Below are 13,678 nucleotides of genomic sequence, written 5' to 3'. Positions count from 1 at the left end.
TCTAAAGAGAACATAAGGCATTCTGAAACCATTCAGAGTAGTTAAATATTTGTTAGGTATGTAAGACTAATAATATCTGAGAAAAAATCATTTTAGATGGTCATTAGAAATAGAATGCAGATAAAGGAAACGGAAGATGGTACCAGAGCCCAAATAGTCCATAGGGAAGGGGAATAGACATCATGGAATTCCTGATTTATCAAGCAGAACAATAAAGGTGAAAAAATGTTTGCTAAAATACTAATATATTCAAACAAAAGTTTTTTAAAGATTCCTTGAAATTTTCCAGAAAAAAAGCAAAATGTTGAGACATGGCTAATAGAGGGAAGAGGGAGAAAAGAGAATTATTCTAGCTCTCCAAATCAAACAAATAGGAATTCCAGAAAGAACAAGCAAAAAAAGAGGGGAAAATAAACAAGTTTTTTTCAAATTTGAGAACAAAAAGAAGTCATAAGTTTTCAACCACAATGCCCCAATGTGTCCCAAATAGTACCTGGGTTTGCTGCTCAGAACATCAGCCTTTTGAGATGCCTTTCTTAAAATTTCAGTCTACTTCTAGTGCCTGGAAATTGCTGGGCCCTGAGCAGGATGATTCAGCCAGGACTAGGGCCCAGATCCATTTGCCTTGGACCCCAAGGAGGATAGTGTCTGACCCCTTTCCCAAGCCCACTTACACATAGGTGATAGACTCAAGCAGCTCTGAGACTTATGTCAGTGTGACCAGTGTAGTCAGTAAGGTACTTCTGTGGGCTCACATGACATTGGATCACTGGGATGGCACTATCCTGGTGATTTGGAGTGACTCTCATGCAAGTCAGAAACAAAAGGATATTCAGGATTCTGGACTACTGGTGGTCCACTACTGACTCTTGGACTTGAGCCACATGTGTGAGCTGTGATTCAGCTCTGTTCCATCTGTATTCCAGCCACATTACTTCCTCTGGTCTATAGGACCAGAAAGTTGCAGGGACAGTTGCAGGCATCCTTTATCCTGTGCCTTCCCTAATCTGCCATTGGAACCCAGGGGAGTCACCCCAACCCCTGCAGCGGGTGCCTTGTCAGTATCAGACTTCCCTCCAGTGATGGCTGGCTTTATCTATTCTGAAGTCTTTGAGACCCCATAACACTCAGCAACAATTGATGTCCTCTCTTTCCTTTTGTCCATGCGATAGTGTAGTGACAGCGTGATCTACTGGGTAAATATTAAGCCATGCTGGACAAGGGATGGACAGTCATTGTGAAAATGGGACTGCTTTACTGGATCTGCCAATGGGCCCCTTGCTTTTCCTTTCCAGAGGTGGCTCAGCATTGATGGATTGCACTCTAGGAATGTAAGGATCACAAGCTGAGTTCAAGATGACATGGCTAGAAAATGTGCTGTTAAAGAAGATGTGGTATATATATACAATGGAATATTATGCAGCCATCAAAAGGAATAAGATCTTGCCATTTGCAACGACGTGGATGGAACTGGAGGGTATTATGCTGAGCGAAATAAGTCAAACAGAGAAAGACATGTATCATATGACCTCACTGATATGAGGAATTCTTAATCTCAGGAAACAAACTGAGGGTTGCTGGAGTGGGGGGTGGGGTGGGAGGGATGGGGTGACTGGGTGATGGACACTGGGGAGGGTATGTGTTCTGGTAAGCGCTGTGAATTGTGCAAGACTGTTGAATCTCAGATCTGTACCTCTGAAACAAATAATGCAATATATGTTAAGAAAGAAAAAAAGAAGAAGAAGAATGTAGCAGGAGGGGAAGAATGAAGGGGGGGAAATCGGAGGGGGAGAAGAACCATGAGAGACGATGGACTCTGAAAAACAAACTGAGGGTTCTAGAGGGGAGGGGGTTGGGAGGATGGGTTAGCCTGGTGATGGGTATTGAGGAGGGCACGTTCTGCATGGAGCACTGGGTGTTATGCACAAACAATGAATCATGGAACACTATATCTAAAACTAATGATGTAATGTATGGGGATTAACATAACAATAAAAAAAAATTAAAAAAAAAAATTTATGTTGTAAAAATCTATACCGTAAATTTAACATAACAATCTTTCTGTCTTTCCTTCCCTCCCACTCTCCCTCTTTTCATCCCTTTCCATCTTTATTACATTTTACAACAATAAATAAAGCCTTCCAGGCATGAGATAACTGTGTAAAATTAATTAACTTTATTAATAAAACTAAACTTACATTTAAAAAAATGAAAGCTTTAAGTGGTGAGAACTTAATGTAGAAAATTGGAAAAGATGAAGTCGGAGAGGTGCATAACAATTTGGATACAGGTGGGTCAGCTAGGGAAAGGACATTTTTTTGTAGATTAGATTCCTCCCCTCGCCAACTCTAAGATGCAGAAATCTCCTATTGAATGGAATTATATATACACACACATATATAAGATGGAAAAGTATTACTTGCTCAAAGGCGAAGGGGAAATATTGCATAGTTTCTGGGAGATTTCTCAGGTATTTCAAGGTATTAAAGATGACAAAAAAGCTTGCTATGAAAAAGGAAAATGTTTAACTATGTTCATATTAATATATTTATGCTTATTTGAACAAATAAAATTTCTCCTTTTTACCAAAGACTGAACAACAGTTTTGGAAATATTATGTAAATAATGGGAACAAGTGAAATAAACCATTTGCTACATGTAAGACATTTACTGTAGATAGATTACCCTGGAGGTAGTCTAGATAAGAGGCCAGCATGATGGATAATAGGTGACTATTGCAATAATCTAGGGCAGAGAGAATGAGTTTTCAATCTCTGACATTGGTCATAGGAATGGAAAAAGGAAGAATGGGTTTGAGTAAGGTGTAATTCAGTGGTGCACTGGACGTGAGGTGTGAAGAGTGGGATTTTGGATAAGTCTAAAGTTTCTAGACTGGCTGATTATTCTTGTCACCAAGATAAGGAACTGGAATACTCCTGATTCTCTTTTGCCCACTACACAGCTGCTTGTACCAACTCTCAGACTTAAATGAAATTTGAAATGAGTTGTAGATTCGGTCCAGCCAGAACTGGTGGCGTTCCAGCTAACAGAAGAAACTAATACGAGTTTCTTCTTTGGGAGTAGGTTTAAGGATGGAGCAGGTGGAATGAGAAAGAACGCTTTTTAAAGTCATATTATTTAGTCTCTTTCATATGCAAGTATTACTATGAAAAATTTAATATAAAATAGAAAGAAAATAAAATGAGGATACGACTTTCTATTTTATTCCACTTTTAATTCGTTTACCATTATTCTAACCAAAATGCATATTAATTTGTAAGCAGTAAATAAAGAATGCATTAACTAGAAGTTTTTTTATGCTTGGGAATTATTCTAAACATGGCCAGATTCACATAAAAAACTATAGCCAAATAAATTTTGTAGTACACACCCTAGGGTAGGTTTGAACATGTGTGACCACGTAGGGAAAAAAATACTAGATGAGAACAAGTGAACTTGCTATTTTTTGTCTGGGAAGATGTGTTGGATCCACAGAGAAATATTTATGGAGGAAAAAAATACTTTCAAATTTGTTGACGAATTTTTCAGCTTCCAAGAGTCTGTGCCATTGATGTTCCACATTTCAAAGATTAAATACCAAATGTTTAATGTATGAAAAATTTAACAGCTATAAATTATTTTATATTAACATCTATTCAAAAAGGCAGTACTAGATTATCCTAGGTGTAGGGAGGTCCCTTCTGTCTGTTTCTGGTAATAAGGCTTTAATAACAGAGTTTTGGGGATTTTTTATATTGGTGTTCAGAGATCTGGAAATTCTGACGTGTCAATTCAATTCTTTGTAAAAGTGCATCTTTCCAGAAATATGCCTTGTCACAGATACTGTATACACCCATGTGCAAGCCTACACATAGACACACACTGATTAGTTACAATAAACAGAAACTACTCCCTTGAAGGCAAAGATTTTCACATCATCTCTTAAAACAGCAGTTTTCAGATCAACTTTGGGGTTAGATGACAATCCAGAGTCTTTATTTTTCATACAACTGACTAACAAAAGGGTTTCAAGTTGATTTAATCTGTAACTGATAGTAATTCAGAGACTCCTGGGATAAAACAAACAGAATTGAATGCAAAAGGAAAACAGTGTAGATTATTAGTTTAGAAGTCAAAAAAAAAAAAAAAAATCAGGATACATTCCTCTGCACTAAAAAAAAAAAAAAGAAAAAGAAATGAAAATCAGTTACTTCAATGTCTAATCATGAGGAAAAGATATTGCTAGTTTCCTTAGCAACTATGTCCTGAGTATTCTTCATTCATTTCTTTTCTACCAGAATCTGCCTCATTATGGTGAAAAGAAATTCAGTGTCACATCAATGAAAACTCTAATATTTATAGATCTAAATACATTTTTCTGTCTAGGGTGACTAAGTAAAGATGCTGAAATCCAGCAGAGGCTTGAACAAGAAAACTTAATTTAAATGTGAGAAGAACTGAAGTTTCTCTTGAATTTTACTTATGTATGCAGCATCCATTATTTGAGCATCCGAGAGAGATGTTTTTTTCATCTACTTTGACAGGCTCAGCTCTTTGGAGAGTTTATTTTATCTCCTCTAGTCAGAAGTTGATTTCAGCGGCACTTCTGGCACAAACTTAAAAGTCAAAATACAAAAGAACTAGCGTATTTATTCTTGTCTGGCAAAGATAAGATTTATTCTGTATGGTGTAAAAACACTGACAAACAATCTGCTTGATACTGAACCTTCAAAATACTTGCATAGTATATTTTCTAGTGGGAAAAAATGTGTTAACATAATTGACTATAAGTTGTGTTTCCTGTGATTACTTATAAAAATATAAATTTCAGTTACAGCTCTTTTATATAATTTGGCAACACTGCCATTTTGGTTGCTCCATTGATAGATTTCTTGATCACAAGTTGTGCAGAAGTTATTTTATTTTGAAATCACAGTTTTAACTTCCCCAGCTTTGTCATGTACTGAATCGTATAGTTCAAGTGTGTCATCTTAATACCCTTACTTGTGCCTTTCTCACACATGTGAGAATGTGTCTCATATTCTGCATTTATTCCATGTCACCGCATTTATTCCATCCTCTATATTTTCATAGGACCCTCTGCATTTTTCTGCATAATTAACAATTTCTTTTTCTGTATTAATTGATCTAATGTCTTTCAACCTCAGAAGACTCTAGGTTTCATGCAGGGCACACAACTCTTTCATTTTATGCTATATCCCAGTACCCCACATAGGGTCTAACACACAGGAGGGCTCAGTCAATATATAATGAATGGAGGAATGAAAAATGAGCCAACAAAAATTTTACTTTTTATTATCGTTCATTTTTTAACCAAATTCCACTGATTATATTGATACCATTGTCTTTGTATTCAGACTCTATAAGCATTGCAACTTGTATAAAGGCATGAGGAAATGTGTATATATAGCTAGGGGATATTTCCATCGAATTCATGGCTTGTTATTGTTTAAAGATACAACACAATATGGAACATATCACAGAGCTTGCTGTTTGGAAGAAAAAAAAAATAAACTTATCCTGGAATTGACAACATTTTCAGGAAAGGAGAAATAGAAGAAACAAAAGTAAGAGAGGAAAAAAAGGTCAAAAGTATCCAGTATATTTTCTTCCTATCTCCTCCCATGAAGGCTAGGAATTTTTTTTTTTTTAAGATTTTTATTTATTTATTTAACAGAGATAGAGCACAGGTAGGCAGAGCGACAGGCAGAGGGAGAGAGAGAAGCAGGCTCTCGGCTAAGCAGGGAGCTCAATGTGGAGTTCATTCCCAGGACCCTGGGATCATGACCTGAGCCGAAGCAAACGCTCAACGACTGAGCCACCCACGCACCCCAAAGGCTAGGAATTTTCAGTAGATTTAATAATAAAGTTTGGAGTCAAGCAATTAGATGAATAAGTATATGGTTCACCTGGTATGTGGAGACTTTATTCATTCATTATAAAGCACCAAATGTGTGACTGGCATTTTCCTAGTTACTCTGTTTATAGCAGCAAACAAACAAAAAAACTCTTTATTCTCAAGATTATATTCTAGTACAATTACAGACTACATATTTTTTTAAATATATAAAGAAAATACAGAAGAATGAGACCAATAGAGAGTAGCTGAGATTAGAGATTATTTTATAAAAAGTCATCAGAAAACATCACTGATAAAATGTCATTTCAACAGAGAACTCAAGAGACAAAGAACTGAACAGGCAGGTATCTAAGGAAAGATTTCCAGACATAGGGAATAACAAGTAAAATTCTAACTCATTTTCCTTTTCTGGGGGTCACAGGCCTGTACTACCTGCTATCCAATGTCTGAAAACTTAAAAACTATGGTTTTATATATTTGTTCTGGTGCTTTTGTTTGTTTTTCAGTAGATTGAGTTTAAGTTTAGACCCTATTACTCCATTGTGCTGAAAAGCAGAAATTTACCATTTATTTTTAATTTTTCCCAGAATACTTTCTTTAGTGCCCTTCACGCTGATGTACTAACTGAAGACAGACCAACTTCTCCGGAGAAGATTTTCTGAATATCAAGTGAATAAGTATTTTCTGAACAGAGTTTGGGAAAGAGCTAAGTAGGATCAGAATCCTTCAAACAGGAATTAAAAATAGGTAGTTCTAATTTAGTCTGAAGAATGTCTATGAGCCTAACAAATTCAATCAACAAATACTGACTACATGATTTGTGCCAAAAGTACTAAACTAAAGAGTATGAACAAATTACAGGTGAAATACCTTCTGGTTTCATGAAATATATATATATATATATATATATATACACACATATACATATATATATACATGTGTACATGTACATTTGTACATGTACATACATATATAATATAGATTTATAGATACATAAATCTATAGATACATAAATCTATAGATATAAATCATAGATATATAAGAATTGGTTTTATATATTACAAAATATTTCTAAGATTGTAAAAGTTTCAGCCACTGTTTTGAAGATGAATTTGTCTTGTATTTAGAAGCAAGGACTAAGAAAAGAATAAAAAAATGTGGGGGTTGGAGGGAAGGAATTATAAGTGGAAAAGGATGTATTACCAGATCCTTGAGTCAACAGTTCTTTTTTCTGCCTCAGTAGATGCAATCTGAATGGGAAAACAGTTTTCATTTCCTAGTTATTTTCACCACCTAGCTGCTGGTATAAATTATTTAACAATTTAGTTGTGTACATGCTGAGCATAACCTATAAGCTGATATGCTTGACTCATATTTGTGAACAGTATTCCATGCACTTTGGTTTGTTTCAAATGATATTTCAAAAGTCCAATACACACATTAAAAATAAACTCATACTCATTGGGAAAGTGTGCATCTATTTGGTGACATCATTAAAAAATCACTGTAAGAATATGGGGCACCTGGGTGGCTCAGTTGTTAAGTGTCTGCCTTCGGCTCAGGTCATGATCCCAGGGTCCTGGGATCGAGCCTCGCATCGGGCTCCCCGCTCCGCGGGAAGCCTGCTTCTCTCTCTCTCCCACTCCCCCTGCTTGTGTTCCCTCTCTCGCTGTGTTTCTCTCTGTCAAATAAATAAATAAAATCTTTAAAAAATAATAAAAAAATAAAAAAAATAAAAAATCACTGTAAGAATAAAACATATTTTATACTATGTATCATTTTTAATTATAAATAATTATGGTAATCAAAGCAGAAAAGTTATAATTGAGACAATGTGAAATATTAAAGGCATTCATTTTACCATTATTTATTGGGAGCCTACACTTCTATAGACTTCTCCATGCCAGGACACAAATACGAAGAAGAGAATGGTTCTCTGCTCAATGAACACAGTTTGAAGTGCCCGAGATGTATATAAATACTACCAAAAAGAATGAAATGAGCAGGATCAGGATAAAGTACAGAGACAGGGCAAATAAACATATCTACAGTTAGTGGAGTAAATATCAACTAAATATAAATAGGCACATACAAATTTTTCAGAAAGAGATGGGAGGAGGATGGATACAAGGAAATGTAGTCCATAGGAAACCCTCCAAGCAAGGCACAGCATGTCAAGGGGTTACTAAAATTGGTTATTGATGGTTGAAACAAAGAAGGAGTTTATAAGATAGTACGAGATAAAAAGGCAGGAAAGACCACATCATAAAGAGCCTTGCCAATTTCTCAAATGTAGAAAAGGTGTTCAAAGCTTTTTGGTAGTCACAAAACATGGCCAAGAGCTTTGTACTAAGGTCTTCAAATTCTAACCAAATACTTTTAATGGATTGACAATAAGGGATTTTAAGTAATGGAGGATATTGATTACATAAATTTTTAAAATATTGTCACTAGCTCCAGTATGAGAGCTACATCTAGGATGAAGAGAGTGGGGAACTGGGAACTGATAGCCCAGGCTAGAGAGAACAATTAGAAAGAAGGTTGATGTAGTAATCCCAGCAGGAAATCATAAAGTCTTAATTAAAGCAATGGCATTGGGAAGGGAAAAGTGGCAGGATTTCAGAAATATTGAAAGGTAAAATGCAAATTGGGTTGCTACAATAAAATAAATGAAAGGAAATGAACCAGGGCAGACAAAAGCCATGTGATTTGGCATGTTATAAAATTGATTACCAAATTTCAAGGTTTGCCTAAGGTCAGGTCCAATTTGAATGTATTTTTTTCCTAAAACATTTTTCTCATTTCTTCATCTAGCAAAATCTGATTCATGACATAGGTTTTAGTTCAAATATTATATCTAATTTGAAGCTTTTCTTGAATACAATAGCCTATATTAGGTATCCTTGTATGCATGTCTCTGTTATTTTTTTCTGAAAATTTAGCATAATAATTATTCCTTTCCAATTTTTTTTCTCCTCTTCACTGGAATATAAGATCCATAAGTGATAGAGCTTCATCTATATCATTTCACCTAGATGCCCTTGCTGCTAACAGCAATTTGAGCATTAATGCTGTGGTAAATATTTGTAAAAGAAATAATTTTTAAAAAAAGAAATGAACAAACATGGATATCATAAGAGTGTAAATATTATGTACTATGCTTTTTAAATTTAAGAAGCAAAATTTACATTTTCTGTGACTTAAATCTCAAGAATAAATTCCTACAATATATACTTCTGGGCAACACTAAAAGGACATTTTGGACTTCTATGCTCATGATATATGTGATTTCTTTAATCGTGTCTCCCCTGTGAGTTATATTACTTGCTCTATAGAGTGTGGGGGCAGCCATTTTGCTTCTCAGAGCAGTGCAAGTGTTAGTTTTGATATGTGGCTTAGTCCTTAGCTATCTTTAAGATCATTTTTCTTCACATATGCAGTTATAACCTTTGAGAATTTCTAAAGCGTTTCTAATCTAATATATCCTGATTTAGAGAGCTGAGAGCTGAATGAAAAGTATTCAAGGAGAAAGATGCTTACCATAATATGATTCTTAGCTCAAAAATTCATTCATCCATAGCTTTAAAAAGACCCAAGACAACCGACCTTCAGGTCAGGGGAGCAAGTCACATATTATAGAGAAGGACAATCTGAGCCTATAAATAATTTCCTGCAGTTTATCATTTCTCTTTAAAGAAATAATAGCTTTAAAGTGTAGTAACTGTGGACCCAAAGGAAACATTTTTTTGGATCGTTTTACTATAATAGTTTTTAAAAGGCCCAGAGAGTAATGGAAAGTAGATAGCACTCCCCCTCTTGCTTTGGCCCCTATCTGTCTATTGAATTGATAGTTAAGCAAACCTAGCCAGTTTTTTTTGTAACAAATGATTAGAAATCTGAGGAGCTTTCATTGGCATAAGATGTGGTGGGTTTCTTTCTCTGTCACTCTAACCCCACAAAAGAATTTATTTTTTGATCAATTTTAACTATGTTGATAAGACAAAATAAGCAGAATCACACAGTTGTTTTTCTTTGGAGTAGTGACTAAAATACCCAGATATTCAGCTATTTAAAAGAGTTTGGATTAAAAAACAAAACCACGTGTGCGTAATGTTTACATTTGAAAAACATGGGCTCTAATCCTGATTTTATTCCTACCTTGCTGTGAAACTTGAAAAAATAAAATCAGTCTCTGAACATTACATTTTTCCACATACAATTGATAGGGAAAAATCTGTGTTCTAAGATGGCCGACCGAGCCAGCAAGGGAGTACCAGTCCCGGCCCCGGGGGCTCTCCAGGGTTCTTCTCCCAGCTCCGTTTCCCTCCCGCGCCAAAAGTGCCAAGTATGCAGAAGTAGAAATGTATAAATTACCCCCTCTGTCTGTGCTCGGGGCTCAGACCTTTGGAGATCATTCTCCTCGGAGCCTGCTGGTGTTAAATAAACCTCCTATCCTCCAAGATCTCTGAGTGCTGCTTGGTTCTTCAGTCCAGGTTCCGTAACACAATGCGAATGGTTTATTTGATGACTCCAAGTCGGTTTACTCTCTCCAGTACTTAGTTACAAGAAACAAGATCTGATCTAGTCTAGCATAAGAAGAAACATTGAAAGATATTATGTAGTATAGCTTATCTCCAGGAAGAAATGACATTCGACCTCAACCGTGCCCATCCAGGAATACTCCATTGCAACCCCAAAACATTTTTGCTGCAGCTACTGAGAGCAGCACTCAGGCGTGGGATCAAACGGCACCAGTTCTGCCTCTGCCACTACTGACTTGAAAGACAGGTCTCAGGCCCCACCCTTGTTGGAAGGAACCCCAGTCTTACTTCTGACTCAAAATCCCACCCACCAGCTTGATACAAGGAGCCAGGCAACATGCTTATGATCTAGCAACAAGAGAAGCCTAGGAAGTATTTTCTGGCATCTGTTTCAGAAGGCATGGATGCAGGTCACTCTTTCCACAAATGTAGAATGGGTACTTGAAAGTTTTTGGTGATTACAAAACACAAAGTGAAGCTTCACTGGACCCCTTCAGTCCTTAAATGAGGGATATCCAAATGGGAAAAGAAACTTTTATATGTAATTAATTAAATATTTTACTTTACATAGAGCTGAATTTCCATATTGGAAATGCAGTTTTGACTAACCACATTATCGATAACAAAAGGGTATTGAGATTTCTTTTTACACAAGGCCCTTGGTTAGGAATCACAGTTTACAAAGAGGTCCTCATGCTTCTCCACACATTTTGCTAACTGAAGACTTTACAGTAACAACACAATCAATTGAAAAGAAAAACAACTAGTCAACAAGGTATTTTATCACATAGTTCACCCAGACAATTTGAGCAATAAAAAAAGACAGCTAGTTATCTACTGAATGATAAATATAGAAATTTTAATTATTTTTAAGGCTAGGAGTCAAAACATTTGGTAAACATCTACTGAAGGTCAAAATGTGAAATTTCTCTAGACTTTGAAAAAAAAATGTGTCTAATTTGATTTTACTTTTAACCATTTTTGTATTTGTTAGGTAATCTATAAATATTAAATGTTGTATCTATGACACATCCCTCCTATTAGTACAGTAAGTAAATGAGTAAATGTATAATTATGAAATTATTCTGAAAGTCTAGTTAGGAAAATTAGATTTTTTTTTTCCTTTCCATGGAGTACTATTTGCAATCATTCTGAAACTACAAAGTGAGTTTTAATCAGGATTCCCTTTGCATATCGTCTGAGTTGTGTTGCTCAGTTGATTATCAATTTCAGTCCTTGTGGGTGACCAGCTGTTCTCTTGTTGTACATCCTGCAGGGTGGATCTGAGCATGCAATTTCTTTGAGGCTAACATGAATTTCATGCTAGGACTAGTTCAAAGGTATATGCATTCCTTTTGCTTCTCTCTGCACCACTCTACTCTTATGCCTATTCATTTTTGATTTTAGAAATATTCCTGGCACAAAAATGAAGCTCATAATGAGTGGAAATGCCCCTTTGTTAATATTTATCAGTTAATATTACAGATTGGTTGAATCTGTTTGCAAATTTATTTTTAAATCATTCGTATGTTTATATTGTGGATAGTATTGGCAAGTAGTACAGGAATTCTTTTCCTTTAGTGCCCATGGTTCTTGGTCACACCATTTCAAAGACAAAGAGTGGTGGGTAACAAAACAAAGTTTATTGAGCAATAGTACAAATCTCCTGAAGAGGGAGGGGATCCAAGAGGGTTGTCACCAGAGTTTCTAAGTCTAGGGGTTTTTATGGGCTTGTTGGAGAGCTGTTTTAATCTGATTAACCCTCCATGAGCCTGTCAGCCAATCAGGTGGTCATCAACCTATCATGTGGGAAAGGGTGGAGGGCTCCTTCCAGGGTGGTGTAAGATCCTTTTAAGGGTGGTTTCCTCTTAGGGCGAGGGCCCCTTGTCCCTGCCTGCTTTTCTTCCAACTATCCTTCATTACAAGGAAGAAAACAATGAGAAGATATTTGAAGAAAAAGTTTGAGGATGATGGGATAGATCTTTAACAAAAAAACAAACAACAACAGATCTATCTATCTATCTATCATCTATCTATCTATCTATCTATCTATCTATCTATCTATCTATCTATCATCTATCTATCTATAGATAGATAGATATAACTTTTCTGAATGTTGAAATTTAGAAGCTAATATCTACTATTTCATGCCAGTCAATATTATGAGTGTTTCATATATATTATCTTAATCATTTCATTATTTCTTAAGAATATTGTTATTATTCCCATATTATAGTATAGAAACAGGTAGGGGAGTGAGTTAACTTGTCCCAAATGAGAAAGACTCTAAGTCAAGTGGACTTCCCAGGGGAATCAGACATTTGTTTTGTTTTCTTTTTCCCATAGAGACTACTTAGACAACTACTAGGAAGAATTTCCCCCCTCACTTAACTCGAAAGTCTTGTTTCTATATCTGTAATAAGAGTTAACACCATCTTGAGGACATTAGAAAAGATTTAATAAATGTTTGCTGTTTATGAATGTTTTAGTTCCTCTGATTAGGAGACCACATAAATATATGGAAGTTATTAACAGCAAAATATTGATATAAGCATTATAATATCATCAGAGTCACTCACAAGGAACAAAATAATAATGAGACTTCCTGAGTATTTATCCGGAGGTCTAGTGATTCCTTATGTTTATTTATTATGTTTACATTTGTTTTCTCATTATATGATTTAAAATGCAACAATAGCGTTGTTGCAATGTCCCTGTCCAGCCATGCTGCTAGAAACTCTCCCTGCACATCCCATCTCTTTTACTTGCCAAGCAGTAAGAAGTTCGTGTAATGCATGGAGGCACCTGGTCTGCAAAATGATTATCATTTACTTCCTGGGTGACCAATTCAAGTACAGTAATTAGAAAAGTAACAAGGTCAAAAGGAAATCCATTTATTGTGGACTTATTTGCACTTTGTAAAATGATTCAAACAATATATATCCTTTGGAATGCATACATAAACTTAGTCATGCTAAATTGCTTATTTTGTAAGTTATATTTGCAAATGAACATGTATTAAGAAAATAATGAGTGTCCTTAAATCTATGAAATGAGAGACTATATATAAGAGAATACCTTCCTATTACCAAATGCTTTTCTAGTTGACTAGCTCAATTTTAAATTAAAACTTCCATAATTTTATAGATCCAGAAAGTATTATGTTATTTTGTCCATAGGATATATAGAGAGGATAGTTAGAGTATGTTTGTAGAGTAAGTAATTATAGAACCACTCATCAGTCTTCCAGTGTTTG

This window comes from Phoca vitulina, unplaced genomic scaffold, assembly GCF_004348235.1.
Source record: "Phoca vitulina isolate PV1807 unplaced genomic scaffold, GSC_HSeal_1.0 scaffold8, whole genome shotgun sequence".
Classification (NCBI taxonomy): Eukaryota; Metazoa; Chordata; class Mammalia; order Carnivora; family Phocidae; genus Phoca; species Phoca vitulina.
This window is presented reverse-complemented; position numbering follows the sequence as displayed.